A 16,426-nucleotide genomic window follows, 5' to 3' on the forward strand; every position below is an offset into this window, starting at 1 on the left:
GATGCATGAGTACAATACAGTAATCCTCTCAGCAATCTAGCACCACAGTGCAAATGATCCCCGGGGGGGCACCGGAGCAACAGGGAGAGCCCCAACAGAACACCGCAGCAATGATATGTCTTAATGGCACTTCCTGGGTGATGCAAAGTGTATATTTTCAAAATTGAAGTGAAAGGGAACACTCAATAGCCTATATATGGTCTGGCTCTAATGCAATTAGCTCATACATACTAGAAGATTACTGTGCTCAGATTAAAGCATCCATGTAGGGAAACATTATATTGTATAAAGTTTTAATCAGTTAGAGCCAGCCATGGCTACCCATCCATTCACATAGACCATCCAAAGGGAGTGTATCAAGAAGATCTCTGGTGCCCGCATATGTCCGGGTGAACAAAGAGCCAGCTTTCTTGAACATGACAATGAGGTCAGAGTTCTCCAATGGCCTCCACACTCACCACATCTCATCCAGTAGAGCACCTTTGGGATGTGGTGGAACGGGAGATTGGCATCATGGATGTGCAGCTGACAAATATGCAGCAACTGCGTGATGCTATCATGTCACCAGTTGAGGCCCGTCTATTAGGGGCGCACGGGCACCGCCCCCTCCATGCGTCCAGCCCCCTGATCTACATACAGGGGCGCCAGACTATGGATTCCAGAGGCTCTAATAGGCTCCAAAAAAGGGTGGACTCAACCAGTTGTGTGATGATAGCGAATTAATATTCGCTATTTTCACACTAAATCTCCTCCCCACCAATCAGGAAGCGGGTTGTGAGACCTGTTTGCCGATTGGACAAAACATCAGGTGTTCCTATTGGACGCCTAGCACCTAGGAGGAGGAGAGAGGAGACACACAGCGGCCACCTAGATGGAGGACTCTGGAGCCGTTGCCCACAGCCCACCACCCGCCACCTAGATGGGGAACTGCCATGCTGGAGGACACTGGAGCCGCTGTCCGCAGTCCACCCCCCCGCCACCTATATGGGGCCCACCGTGCTGGAGGACACTGGATCCACCTCCCCCCTGCAGTCCACCATCTGCTACCTAGATGGGGTCTGCTGTGCTGGAGGACAATGGAGCCGCTGCCCGCAGCCCACCACCCGCCACCTATATGGGGTTCACCGTGCTGGAGGACACTGGAGCCACTGCCCCCCACAACCCACCACCTAGATGGGGTCCGCCGTGCTGGAGGACACTGGAGCCACAGCCCCCCCACAGCCCACCACCCGTCACCTATATGGGGTCTGCCATGCTGGAGGACACTGGAGCCACTGTCCCCCGCAGCCCACCACCCGCCACCTAGATGGGTCTGCCATGCTGGAGGACACTGGAGCCACTGCCCGCAGCTCACCATCCGCTACCTAGATGGGGTCTGCTGTGCTGGAGGACACTGGAGCCACTGCCCCCCTGCAGCCCACCCCCCGCCACCTAGATGGGGTACGCCATGCTGGAGAACACTGGAGCCACTGCCCACCCACAGCCCACCATACGCCACCTATATGGGGTCTGCCGTGCTGGAGGACACTGAAGCCACTGCCCCCGAAGCCCACCACCCGCCGCCTATATGGGGTCCGCCGTGCTGGAGGACACTGGAGCCGCTGCCCGCAGCCCACCACCCGCCACCTAGATGGAATCCACCATGCTGAAGGATACTGGAGCCACTGCCCGCAGTCCACCATCTGCCACCTATATGGGGTCCGCTGTGCTGGAGGACACTGGAGCCACTGCCCCCCGCAGCCCACCACCCGTCACCTAGATGGGGTCCACCGTGCTGTAGGACACTGGAGCCACTGCCCCCGCAGCCCACCACCCGCCACCTAGATGGGGTCTGCCGTGCTGGAGGACACTGGAGCCACTGCCCGCAGCTCACCATCCGCCACCTAGATGGGGTCTGTCGTGCTGGAGGACACTGGAGCCACTGCCCCCCTGCAGCCCACCCCCCGCCACCTAGATGGGGTACGCCATGCTGGAGGACACTGAAGCCACTGCCCCCCGAAGTCCACCATCCACCACCTATATGGGGTCCGCCGTGCTGGAGGACACTGAAGCCACTGCCCCCAAAGCCCACCACCTGCCACCTATATGGGGTCCGCCGTGCTGGAGGACACTGGAGCCGCTGCCCGCAGCCCACCACCCTCCACCTAGATGGGATCCACCGTGCTGAAGGATACTGGAGCCACTGCCCGCAGTTCACCATCTGCCACCTATATGGGGTCCGCCATGCTGTAGGACACTGGAGCCACTGCCCCCCGCAGCCCACCACCCGCCACCTAGATGGGGTCTGCCGTGCTGGAGGACACTGGAGCCACTGCCCGTAGCTCACCATCCGCCGCCTGGATGGGGTCTGTCGTGCTGGAGGACACTGGAGCCACTGCCCCCCTGAAGCCCACCCGCCGCCACCTAGATGGGGTACGCCATACTGGAGGACACTGGAGCCACTGCCCACCCACAGCCCACCATCCGCCACCTATATGGGGTCCGCCGTGCTGGAGGACACTGAAGCCATTGCCCCCCGAAGCCCACAATCCGCCACCTATATGGGGTCCACCATGCTGGAGGACACTGGAGCCGCTGCCCGCAGCCCACCACCCACCACCTATATGGGGTCCACCTGCTGAAGGATACTGGAGCCGCTGCCCACAGCCCACCATCCACCACCTATATGGGGTCTGCCGTGCTGGAGGACACTGGAGCTACTGCCCCCCGCAGCCCACCACCCATCACCTAGCTGGTGTCCGCCGTGCTGTAGGACACTGGAGCTACTGGCCGCAGCCCACCATCCACCACCTAGATGGGACCCGCTATGCTGAAGGATACTGGAGCCGCTGCCCCCCCAGCCCACCACCTAGATGGGGTAAGTGTCGGACCAACCGACTGGCAGACATGGGGGGGGGTGCGGTTGTTTGCTGCCCCTCTTCCCCCCCAAAAAAACAAAACACCTTCCGCCACTATTAACCAAAATCTCTGAGGAATGTTTCCAACACCTTGTTGTATCTATGCCACGAAGAATGAAGGCAAAAGGGGGTCCAACCCACTACTAGCAAGGTGGACCTAATAATGTGGCCGGTGAGTGCAGGTCACCTTACATATTTCTAGGTGACATTGGGGTTGGTTTACTAAAGGCAAATAGACTGAGCGCTCTACAAGAGCATTTGCTTCAGACCTTAGTAAATGAGATGAAGATTCACTTTAGAAAGAATACCCAATCACATGGAAGGAAAATAAAAAAATGGCATGTTTGCTTGAATGCGATTGGATGATGGAAGTCAGTAAAGCTCCCCCTCATTTACTAAGCTCTAGACTTGACTCAACTGCACTTGAAGATTTCTCAGAATATTTGCCTTTAGCAAATCCACCCCCATGGCGTCACTCATACCACATCCACACTGTCATTTATTTATTTCAGGCACTTATATAGCGCTGTCAATTTACACAGCGCTTTACAGATACATTGTACATTCACATCAGTCCCTACCCTCAAGGAGCTTACAACCTAAGGTCCCTAACACACATTCATTTATATACTAGGGACAATTTAGACAGGATCCAATTAACCTACCAGCATGTCTTTAGAGTGTGGGAGGAAGCCAGAGTACCCGGAGGAAACCCACGCAGGCACAGGGAGAACATGCAAACTCCAGGCAGATGATGTCATGGTCTGGATTTGAACCAGCCACCCTTTTTGCTGCTAGGTGAGTTTTAACTGTTATGCAGCGTACACACGGGCGGACTTTTCAACCAGACTGGTCCGACAGACTGAGTCCGGCGGACAATCCAACCGTGTGTGGGCTTCATCGGACCTTCAGCGGACTTTTCCAGTCGAAAATCTGACGGACTTTAGATTTGAAACATGCTTCAAATCTTTCCGACAGACTCGAGTCCAGTCAAAAAATCTGCTCGTCTGTATGCTAGTCCAACGGACGAAAACCGACGCTAGGGCAGCTATTGGCTACTGGCTTTGAACCTTGTTTTAGTCCGGTCGCACGTCATCATGTACGAATCCGTCGGACTTTGGTGTGATCGTGTGTAGGCAAGTCTGTTCTTCAAAAGTCAGTTGGAAGTCCGTCAAAAGTCTGATGAAAGTCCGCTGGAATGGCTGTCGGACTTTTGTTGCCAAAAAGTCCGCTCGTGTGTACGCGGCCCTAGTGAGAGATTTAACTCTTGCTGAACACAGTGCTGTCCATGTCTACACCCTTCTTCTTAGTCCTGCACTGATACTATCCCCTTAAACTCTTTGCTGACATGAGCGTCACTTGTATCGTGCTCATATGAGTTCAGGTTGTTGCCAGTAAAGGGTTAATCCTCTTCTTAAAAAAAAAACAATGACAGTTTCAACTGCACCCCCCCCCCCCAATCCACTGACATACCGTGACACCCCAATGATTAGCCTAACTCACCGATTCTGGAAGCTTGTGATACGCCCAACACACCGAATTCTTCACTGCGATCTCATGCAAAAAACTGCAGGAAGTGAAAGTGAAACTTTGTATCAGAACCGTTATTAGTGCAGAGACAGGAAGGAGGGGGCCTCACATTACAATACAATGATAACATCAATACTAAGGAAGCCGCTTTCTGGAGATCTCCCCAATGGGGACACAGATAAAAACACAAACACATTGGGGGGGGGGGGGATTTACTAAAACTGGAGAGTGTAAAATCTGGAGCAACTCTGCATATAAACCAATCAGCTTCCAGGTTTTATTGTCAAAGCTTAAAGGGGTTGAAAAGGTTTGTGTTTTTTCACCTTAATGCATCCTATGCATTAAGGTGAAGAAAACACCTGGTAGTGACCGCCCCCCCCAGCCCCCCCCGTTGAACCCTCAAACTTGTCCCACGGAGACGCGCCTTCTCTCTGCAGGGGATTCTCGGCTGTTGATTGGATAGATTGATAGCAGAGCAGCCATTGGCTCCCACTGCTGTCAATCAAATACAATCAACAGCAGAGAAACCCCTGCAGAGAGAAGGCGCGTCTCCGTGGGACAAGTTTGAGGGTTCAACGGGGGGGGGGGGGTGAGTCTTGCATTCGAACATCTCTGGACGCCGAATGCTGGACTTGGGAGCGCACCCGCAAGGTAACCCCCCGGGAGAGCGCTTCTACTAGGGGGTTATCTGATGCGGGGAGGAGCCACGAGAACCCCCGAGGAGGATGTTCGGGGCCACTGTGTGCAAAACGAGCTGCACAGTGGAGGTAAGTATGACATGTTTTTTTATTTAAAAAAAAAAATGACCTTTAGTGTCACTTTAACTACTTGCCGACCAGCCTCTGACGTTACACGTCAGCAAGTTCCCGCAAATATCCGTAGGTGTACAGCTAGGGGTTTCCCAAACCCAAACACTTTTAGCGGTACACAGCAATTTCTTTGTAGTATAAACTATACATATATTTTGATATTAAATACCATTTCTAATCATATGAAGTTAATACCAAGAGTCCCCCTTTAAATCAGAGTCCACAGAGTTCCCTTTCACTGTAAGGGGGGACTCTGCAGACTCTGATGTGGGGGAGAACTCTGGGGACTCTAACGTTAGGGATGCTCTGGGAACCCTGATCTAAGGGGGGACACTGTACGGATGTATGAAGAGGACTCTGATGTAAAGGGGAAACACTGTGTCCTCTGGTGTAAAGGGGAACTCTGATGTAAAGGGGTGCTCTGAGAACCCTGATTTACCTTAGTGTACCCACTCAGAGGCAGGAGAAAGAAGGGGGGAGACTTCAGTCACAGACAGGGATGGATGGTGAGCTCACTCACCCCTTGGCAGTCAGCACCACCCATCCAGATGTATCTGAGGCTGCTGGTCTTCAAATTTACAGCCCCCACTTACCTTTTCTGAGGCACAGCCCTGGAGATTGGAGTGTGGGCAGACACAGAAGGGTAGGGGTGAGGGGAAGAGGTGCAGACCGAGCCCTCTCTCCTCTCCCATCTGTGTGTGTGGGGGGGGGTGGTTAGTGCCTCCCTTGGGCAGTGTGAAAGAGAGTGTAACAGACACTCTCAGCTTACACAACTGCAGCCAGCAACCCTGCTGGGAAGCCATAGTCCAGTCTGAACAATGTGTCCGGGTTTTAGGCAGTCTGAAACCCGGACGCATGATTCCAAACCCGAACTGTCTGGGTGATTCCCAGACAGGTGGCAACCCTATGTACAGCGGCTCCTTTAAGGAGCCGTAGTAGGCGTGCACGTGCCGCTGTATGGCGGGTGAGCTGATGCACATGGCCTGCGACCGCGATGTCCGCCAGCCACCCTTGATCACGGGAACGAGAGCCAGAACAGGGATCTGTCAATGTAAACAGACAGATCCCCGTTCTGACAAGGACGTTAGAGAGAGATTGTCTGCTCCTAGTGATCAGTGACAGCGATCTCTCGCCTCCTCCAGTCAGCCCATCCCCCATACAGTTAGAAACTAGGGATGCCACCTTTTCTTCAAGCCAAATATGAACCCTTTAGCCGCTTGGGATACCTTTGGGTGCCCCAAGGAGAGTAGTACTGTGGTGCGCATAGTGTGCCGCAGCGAACAGGGATTGTGGCCAACTTGCTATTGCTGACATCATCACCCAGTGATGCCAAACCCACCCTCAGACAGCTGCCCGCATTTCCCGGACAGCAACAGATTTGTGTGTGACTATCTCGGTTACTTTTGGAGCCACAGCTTGGTCTGAAACCCGGACACATGATTCAAAACCCGAACTGTCCGGGTGACACCCAGACAGGTGGCAACCCTTCCAGAAACACCTCCCAGGGAACACACTTAACACCTTCCCTGCCAGTGACATTTATACAGTAGATCAGTGGCTATTTACAGCACTGATCGCTGTATAAATGTCACTGGTCCCAAAAAGGTGTCAAAAGTGTCCGTGATCTGCTGCAGTAAACTGACTTTGAGTCTACCTGCTATTTTTTGTATGTCTCAGAATGGAGTGGGGGGGCCCAAGAAAATGTTTGCAGAGGGGCCCAATCAATATTAAAGATGGCCCTGCATACACTATAAGATTATAAAAGACCTGGGACACTTGTAGGTGACCCAAGGAGAGTAGTAATGCAGTGAACAGTGGGTGTGGCCAAACTATTCTTGCTGTCATCATTGCCCCCCCCCCAGTGATGCTGAACCTGCCCCAAAACAGCCACCCACGGCTCTCTGATGACAACAAATTTGTGTGGCTTGGTTACTTCGGGAGCTACACCCCGGTCTGATTAATAATTCAAAAACCCAGACTGTCCGAGTGAATCCTGGACAGGGGGTAACCCAACAGTCACTGCTGTCTGCTTTGCCCCCCCCCCCACTCACTGGAGCGCTGGGCTGTGGAGAGGGTGGGAGCAGCTGGTTTGGGCTCTCAGCGTCTCACACTGAGAGGCTGAGCCTGGTGCCTGTCCAGGGCAGATCCCGACCATATGGTTGTAATCTTTCCAGAGCCTGGACCGGCTCTGTGACATCAGCCGACAGCGGACTTTATCCTGCTGTCTGCTGAAAGCGGACCACAGGAGGGCAGAACAAACTCCACTCCTGTGATCCACATGACAAGTACAGTCAAACGAGTTTTTGAACTGTTTAGTAAAAGTATTCCTGCGCTATCGTATATGGAGGTGGCTAAAAGTGGACCAGCTGCATGCACCTATTACGGTACACTTAACCTATATATAGCTATCATATAAATGGATGGTGCCGCGCTAATCCTGTTGTGTAAATCTCTAGTGGTTAAATAAATAAATTAAATTTAAATGTGTATAAGTAACCTAAAAAAACAGTGATATATTTATGCAAGTAATACAACTCACTGCAGAGAATAGGATTAATAGTAAGAGATTCTTGAAGGTGTAGATGTAAACAAATTTACAACCTAAAAGTCTCAAATAGAAATATCAATCTTAAATAACCATAGCAGTGGCAAATTCAGCATGAGTGGCAAGAAACAATATGAAGTGTAGCAGCGTGAATTAAGTTAAATAATTATCAATCTTACATTAATACAGTGCGTGGTGCAAAACACTGTGCAACATAAATACCTATTTTATATAATGGCTTAAGGTGTTAAGCAACAAAAATTCCATAAAGTGCAAGTGTGCAGACAAAAGATGTATACATCAAATATATGAATAAACACTCCAAACTGGATATTAATAAAGTAAAAGTGAATGTCCCAACGGAAAATTGATGAGAAAAAGAAAAATCACACAAAGAAAAAATGTCCTTATTCTTGATAATATCTGTGACAGTATGGTGCTGGCATGCGCATGTAGCAGTTAAAGTGCCTGGTGACTCAGGATCTCATGCAGCTTCGTGTGCAAACACTACAGTGGGTAGTGGCCCCTTACCTCAAAGCAATGGGGCAACAGCATATGACCAAACTGGTTCTTTATCTTTTCCACCTGGCGGCTCCTATATATTCCTCACCGTCCCAGGGTAAGGTTCCCTCAGATGTGATGCAGGGGGTTGTTTAAAGTAGAAAAGAAGGAACCCAATAGTGTAATTCCATTTTTTAAAAGATACCGGTTTATTAAGCAAAGGAAGCAGGTACTCACATTAGAAACTATATGATACAGTGTTTGTATCCGATGAGCGGCGGGCTCGTAGCCTTCTCTCAGTGTGTCCAGCCTATCCCGTCCCTACGCGTGACGTCACACCACACGTGACTTCTTCAGGGGACGTCACGTGTGGTGTGACGTCACGCGTAGGGACGGGATAGGCTGGACTGAGAGAAGGCTACGAGCCCGCCGCTCATCGGATACAAACACTGTATCATATAGTTTCTAATGTGAGTACCTGCTTCCTTTGCTTAATAAACCGGTATCTTTTAAAAAATGGAATTACACTATTGGGTTCCTTCTTTTCTACTTTAAACAACCCCCTGCATCACATCTGAGGGAACCTTACCCTGGGACGGTGAGGAATATATAGGAGCCGCCAGGTGGAAAAGATAAAGAACCAGTTTGGTCATATGCTGTTGCCCCATTGCTTTGAGGTAAGGGGCCACTACCCACTGTAGTGTTTGCACACGAAGCTGCATGAGATCCTGAGTCACCAGGCACTTTAACTGCTACATGCGCATGCCAGCACCATACTGTCACAGATATTATCAAGAATAAGGACATTTTTTCTTTGTGTGATTTTTCTTTTTCTCATCAATTTTCCGTTGGGACATTCACTTTTACTTTATTAATATCCAGTTTGGAGTGTTTATTCATATATTTGATGTATACATCTTTTGTCTGCACACTTGCACTTTATGGAATTTTTGTTGCTTAACACCTTAAGCCATTATATAAAATAGGTATTTATGTTGCACAGTGTTTTGCACCACGCACTGTATTAATGTAAGATTGATAATTATTTAACTTAATTCACGCTGCTACACTTCATATTGTTTCTTGCCACTCATGCTGAACTTGCCACTGCTATGGTTATTTAAGATTGATATTTCTATTTGAGACTTTTAGGTTGTAAATTTGTTTACATCTACACCTTCAAGAATCTCTTACTATTAATCCTATTCTCTGCAGTGAGTTGTATTACTTGCATAAATATATCACTGGTTTTTTAGGTTACTTATACACATTTAAATTTAATTTATTTATTTAACCACTAGAGATTTACACAACAGGATTAGCGCGGCACCATCCATTTATATGAGAGTTTTTGAACTGCCTGTCCATAGGGATGAATGGACTGTCTGATCAGGTCCACCTGAAAAACTGCCAGGTGGACCTGATCAGAGCAGCCATTTTGAAGGAGCCTAAAGGTGAAGCTGCCCTTAAGTTTTCAATTAACATGTAAAAAAATAATAAATCCATGAGAGTCTTCTGCTGTGTGTCCTTGCTGTGAAAATATTCATCTGTGGTTCCATTTTTGGAATAGAGATTCTGTAATGTGACCTCTATCCAGAGATCTGCTTTACCTTCGTATGTGACTTCTCAATGCCCACACTTTCTCTTGCCTGTGGTGAGCTGTGTCAGTCCTCTCTGTACATACTGTATTTAGGTCAAAATAAAGAAAAACATTTCAAGTATCTAAATCTAAGGACAAAAAAATTATAGCATCTCACCAGTTCTTAGATGTGGCGGCTGCATTTGTTTTCTTATTCACACTTTTCTTTCTCTTTTTTTCATTCTTGGTAATACCCCATTAACACACTTGGTGACAACCATACTAAACATTGTTGTCACTCTAGGACAAAGAGTGTGTTTGGACAAATATGGGGAAAGAAGAGAAACTAACTGTTAGATTTTGGGGTGGAGGAACTTGACTGGCCTGCACCTCAACCCAATAGAACACCTTTGGGATGAATTGGAGCAGAGACTATGAGGCAGGCCTTCTTGTCCAACATCAGTGCCTGACCTCACAAAGGTGCAATAGATGCAAAATAACTAACTGTACATGTGCAGTACCCCTGAGGAAGTCACGTGACCGTGGCGACATGCGTTGGGCGGAGCCCAGTGACTCATTGATTGCCGAAACCGGAAGTGACATCAAGTTCCTCCACCCCAAACTTGCTCATTAACCGCTTCCCGATCACCTCACGCAGATATACTGCGGCAGAAGGGCATGTACAGGCAGATTAATGTACCTGTACGTTGCTCTTTAAGAGGCGGCTCATGGGCGCACACGTGCCGCCGGGAGCTCCGTAGAGTTGGGTTTATGGTGTGGGGTTGTTTTTCAGGGGTTGGGCTTGGCCCCTTAGTTCCAGTGAAGGAAATACCAAGACATTTTTTGGACAATTTCATGCTCCTAACAATGTGGGAACAGTTTGGGGATGGCCCCTTCCTGTTCCAACATGGCTGCGCACCAGTGCACAAAGCAAGGTTCATAAAGACATGGGTGAGGGAGTTTGGGGTGAAGGAACTTGACTGACCTGCACAGAGTCCTGACCTTAACCCAATAGAACAACTTTGGGATGAATTAGAGTGGAGACTGCGGGCTAGGCCTTCTCGACCAACATCAGTGTCTGACGCGTTTCTGGAAGAATGGTCAAACATTCCCATAGACACACTCCTAAACCTTGTGGACAGCCTGCCTAGAAGAGTTGAAGCTGTTATAGCTGCAAAGGGAGGGCCAACCCAATATTAAGCCCTACGGACTAAGACTGGGACGCCGTTAAAGTTCATGTGTGTGTAGGCAGGTGTCCCAATACTTTTAGTAATATAGTGTATATGGCCACTGTGATAGGGAAATGTGATGTAAGGGGGCACTGTGATGCAAGCTGGTAGGGACCAGGGGCCAGGGCCGGACTGGCCTACCGGGATTGAGCTGTGGCTCAAGCAGGGCCGATCCTGCGCGGCTGCACTGTGCGCCGAAGCTTCCGTGCTGTCCTTCCCTCCCTCCTCCTCGTATGTGGCACACATACACAGCGGCTATCTCCCGCTGTGTTATGGAGCTGGGGATTCGTCTGAGCTGTTTGGTGGTGCTGTAAAAAAGTCCCGCCTCCTAGACTGGCTTTGTGATTGGCGGAACACTGATCCAATGGGGCATTGAATCAGTGTGACGTGTGTCACAGGAGGCGGAACTTTCTTACAGCGGCCGCCAATTTAAATCCGGTGGGCAATTTAAATCCAAGCACCATGACACAGGAGATTTTAATCCAGGTACCGTTGGGCACTGCACTTATAGGCAGCATTTGGTGGATACTGCACAGGTGGGCTGCATCTGGTGTTCTGCATCTGGTGGGCTGCATTTGGTATTCTGCACTTGATGTTCTACATCTGTTGGGCTGCATTTGGTGGGCTGCATCTGGTGGGCTGCATTTGGTGGACTGCATTTGGTGGGAATTGCACTGGTGGGCTGCATCTGGTGGGCTGCATTTGGTGGGCTGCATTTGATGTTCTGCACCTATTGGGCTGCATTTGGTGGGCTGCATCTGGTGGGCTGCATCTGGTGTTCTGGATCTGGTGGGCTGCATTTGGTGGGCTGCATCTGGTGGGCTGCATTTAATGTTCTGCATCTGGTGGGCTGCATCTGGTGGGCTGCATTTGGTGTTCTGCATTTGATGTTCTGCACCTATTGGGCTGCATTTGGTGGGCTGCATTTGGTGGGCTGCATCTGGTGGGCTGCATCTGGTGTTCTGGATCTGGTGGGCTGCATTTGGTGGGCTGCATCTGTTGGGCTGCATTTGGTGTTCTGCATTTGATGTTCTGCATCTGTTTAGCTGCATTTGGTGGGCTGCATCTGGTGGGCTGAATCTGGTGGGCTGCATTTAGTGTGCTGTATTTGGTGGGCTGCATCTGGTGGGCTGCATTTGGTTTTCTGCATTTGATGTTCTGCATCTGTTGGGCTGCATCTGGTGGGCTGCATTTGGTGTTCTGCATTTGATGTTCTGCATCTGTTCAGCTGCATTTTGTGGGCTGCATTTGGTAGGCTGCATTTAGTGTGCTGTATTTGGTGGGCTGCATCTGGTGGGCTGCATTTGGTTTACTGCATTTGATGTTCTGCATTTGGTGGGCTGCATCTGGTGTTCTGCATCTGGTGTTCTGCATCTGGTGGGCTGCATCTGTTGGGCTGCATCTGGTGGACTGCACCTGGTGTTCTGCCTCTGGTGGGCTGCATCTGGTGGGCTGCATTTGGTGTTCTACATCTGGTGGGCTGCATTTGGTGTTCTGCATTTGGTGTTCTGCATCTGGTGGACTGCATCTGTTGGGCTGCATTTGATGTTCTGCATCTGTTGGGCTGCATTTGGCAGGCTGCATTTGGTGGGCTGCATCTGGTGGGCTGCATTTAGTGTGCTGCATCTGGTGGGCTGCATCTGGTGGGCTGCATCTGGTGGGCTGCATCTGGTGTTCTGCATTTGGTGTTCTACATCTGGTGAGCTGCATTTGGTGGGCTGCATTTGGTGGGAATTGCACTGGTGGGAATTGCATGGTGGGCTGCATTTGGTGGGCTACATTTGGTGTTCTGCATCTGGTGGGCTGCATTTGGTGTTCTGCATCTGGTGGGCTGCATTTGGTGGTCTACATTTGGTGTTCTGCATTTGATGTTCTGCATTTGGTGGGATGCATCTGGTGGGATGCATTTAGTGTGCTGTATTTGGTGGGCTGCATCTGGTGGTCTGCATCTGGTGTTCTGCATTTGGTGTTCTGCATCTGGTGGGCTGCATTTGGTGTTCTGCATCTGGTGTTCTGCATCTGGTGGGCTGCATTTGGTGTTCTGCATCTGGTGGGCTGCATTTGGTGTTCTGCATTTGATGTTGTGCATCTGTTGGGCTGCATTTGGCGGGCTGCATTTGGTGGGAATTGCACTGGTGGGCTGCATCTGGTGGGCTGCATTTGGTGGGCTGCATTTGATGTTCTGCACCTATTGGGCTGCATCTGGTGTTCTGGATCTGGTGGGCTGCATTTGGTGGGCTGCATATGGTGGGCTGCATTTAATGTTCTGCACTTGATGTTCTGCATCTGGTGGGCTGCATCTGGTGGGCTGCATCTGGTGGGAATTGCACTGGTGGAGTGCATCTGGTGGGCTGCATTTGGTGTTCTGCATTTGATGTTCTGCACCTATTGGGCTGCATTTGGTGGGCTGCATTTGGTGGGCTGCATCTGGTGGGCTGCATCTTGTGTTCTGGATCTGGTGGGCTGCATTTGGTGGGCTGCATCTGTTGGGCTGCATTTGGTGTTCTGTATTTGATGTTCTGCATCTGTTTAGCTGCATTTGGTGGGCTGCATCTGGTGGGCTGAATCTGGTGGGCTGCATTTAGTGTGCTGTATTTGGTGGGCTGCATTTGGTTTTCTGCATTTGATGTTCTGCATCTGTTGGGCTGCATCTGGTGGGCTGCATTTGGTGTTCTGCATTTGATGTTCTGCATTTGGTGTTCTGCATCTGGTGGGCTGCATTTGGTGGGCTGCTTTTGGTAGGCTGCATCTGGTGGGCTGCATTTAGTGTGCTGTATTTGGTGGGCTGCATCTGGTGGGCTGCATCTGGTGTTCTGCATTAGATATGTGCAGTTCATTTCGTACGAACCGAAAATTTGTACGAATTTCCGAAAATTCGTTAATTCAGAAGCATCCAAAATACAAATTTCTATGCTTCTGAATTCTGTATATGAAATACGAAATTTCGTTGACGAATTTCGGATGAAAATTCTGTTACAACCAAAACGTGACTAGTGTTTTGTTGACCAATCAGAGGTTTTCTTCTGCTGCTGAGTGAGAGTTGGGAAAATTACCCTTTTTTAATATGGGAGTGGGAGACTGGTACTGGTAGTCAATGGGAGATTCAGAATTGGACAAAATAAGAATGTTTGTTAATATCATTTCATTATTGTCATAGTAATTACGATTATTCGTTATGATGAAGTTAAAAACCCAGGAAGTCAGCACAGGGATGGTGGGAGCCCCTCACAATGAGCACAGCACAGGGATGGTGGGAGTCCCTCACAATGAGCACAGCACAGGGATGGTGGGAGCCCCTCACAATGAGCACAGCACAGGGATGGTGGGAGCCCCTCATATTGAGCACAGCACAGGGATGGTGGGAGCCCCTCATATTGAGCACAGCACAGGGATGGTGGGAGCCCCTCACAATGAGCACAGCACAGGGATGGTGGGAGCCCCTCATAATGAGCACAGCAGGGGTACAGCCCCAGTAGAAAGTCAGCACAGCACAGGGATGGTGGGAGCCCCTCACAATGAGCACAGCACAGGGATGGTGGGAGCCCCTCATAATGAGCACAGCACAGGGATGGTGGGAGCCCCTCATAATGAGCACAGCAGGGGTACAAACCCAGGAAGTCAGCACAGCACAGGGATGGTGGGAGCCCCTCATATTGAGCACAGCACAGGGATGGTGGGAGCCCCTCACAATGAGCACAGCACAGGGATGGTGGGAGCCCCTCATAATGAGCACAGCAGGGGTACAGCCCCAGGAGAAAGTCAGCACAGCACAGGGATGGTGGGAACCCCTTACAATGAGCACAGCACAGGGATGGTGGGAGCCCCTCATAATGAGCACAGCAGGGGTACAAACCCAGGAAGTCAGCACAGCACAGGGATGGTGGGAGCCCCTCATAATGAGCACAGCACAGGGATGGGGGGAGCCCCTCATAATGAGCACAGTAGGGGTACAGCCCCAGGAGGAAGTCAGCACAGGGATGGTGGGAGCCCCTTATAATGAGCATAATGAGTCGATGACTGCCATATTGAGAAAGGTATTTTTTGCTTTTTAAATTCATCATATCGATCGTTCGTAATTGTTACAAAAAGTTAACGAAACGTATTTCGTACAAATCCAAATTGAATTTCGGACACAAAATACGATTTAACGGCTAATACAAAACAAATTTATTGACGGCGCACATGTCTATTCTGCACTGGGCTGCATTTGCTGGTCACTGCACTCGTGGGCTGAATTTGATGGGCATTGCACTGGTGGGCTGCATCTGGTGGGCATTGCACTGGTGGGCTGCATCTGGTGGGCATTGCAAAGGTGGGCTGCATTTGGTGGGAACTGATAAGGCTGCATTCAGTGGGCACTGATAAGCTGAATTTGATGGGCACTGATAAGCTGCATTTGGTGGGCACTGGTGAGGCTGCTTTTGATGGGCACTAGTGAGGCTGCATTGATCTCTTGCACCTGAGAGGAGGTCAGCATCAGTGCCGCCAAGCCAGTCTGAGGGGGGTGATTGATGTAAGGGGGGAGTGAATACAATAATGTGAGGGGGCACTGATATAAAGGTTTCCCCCTTAAATCAGCCACCCCTTACCTTAGTGTATTCTGGTCTCTGGTCACCAGAGCCCCCCCCCCCCCCCCCCCCCCCCCCTCACATTCACAGAGTCCCTGGGGTCCCCCTTGATGATTACTACACTTTTACCACTGGAATTTGCTGTTATATATATATATAAATCCTATATATATATATAAATGTTATAAAAATCAGAAAGTCGCGCTAAAAACTGAAGATGACAACAAGAAGTGTCAAAAAAATCTCATACAAATATGAGAGTGAGTGATGGTCATTGAGTGATTTATGTGCTTGTCAATGTAATTAAACACTGTGAAAAATGAAAAATATAATAAATATAAAATAAATCTGAAAATGACAATTAATTGATAGGACACAGATATTAACTCCTATGTCCAAAAGGAAGAATCGATAATAAGTGACACAATCACTGACAAATAAATATCTCAAGTGACAAAAAAAGGAGATAATGTGACACATCTATGGAAACTAAACCATAATTCATATACAAAAACAATATAGAGATAAAGAAGAATAAACTCAAAAAAAGTCCATAACTCAAATGGAAAAGTAATAATTAAAGTCCATCCATGCTAGATGACATGCATGAAACCAAGTTTGTCTCCAAGTGCTCTGTGAAAATGGAACATAAACTTGCTGTGATGACAGTAGAGTGTGCAGATAGACCTCCACCTCTTAATAAAAATGCTGCCTCTTACCAGATGGAATTTGTCTCTTACTAACAGGAGACCTCAAGGGCGGATGGCT

General features: G+C 49.5%; 1 protein-coding gene across 2 annotated transcripts in view; it reads right to left on the reverse strand.

Annotated features, from left to right (window-relative positions):
- The window catches only part of LOC141148203 (uncharacterized), a 111,442-nt gene extending 106,894 nt beyond the window's left edge, over positions 1–4,548 (reverse strand). For both annotated transcript variants that reach the window (XM_073635421.1, XM_073635422.1), the window contains exon 1: positions 4,401–4,548. The gene's annotated coding sequence lies outside the window, so the exon portion shown is untranslated. The remainder of the gene's footprint in view (positions 1–4,400) is intronic.
- Positions 4,549–16,426: the final 11,878 nt, after the last annotated feature.

This window comes from Aquarana catesbeiana, linkage group LG06 (assembly GCF_042186555.1).
Source record: "Aquarana catesbeiana isolate 2022-GZ linkage group LG06, ASM4218655v1, whole genome shotgun sequence".
Classification (NCBI taxonomy): domain Eukaryota; kingdom Metazoa; phylum Chordata; class Amphibia; order Anura; family Ranidae; genus Aquarana; species Aquarana catesbeiana.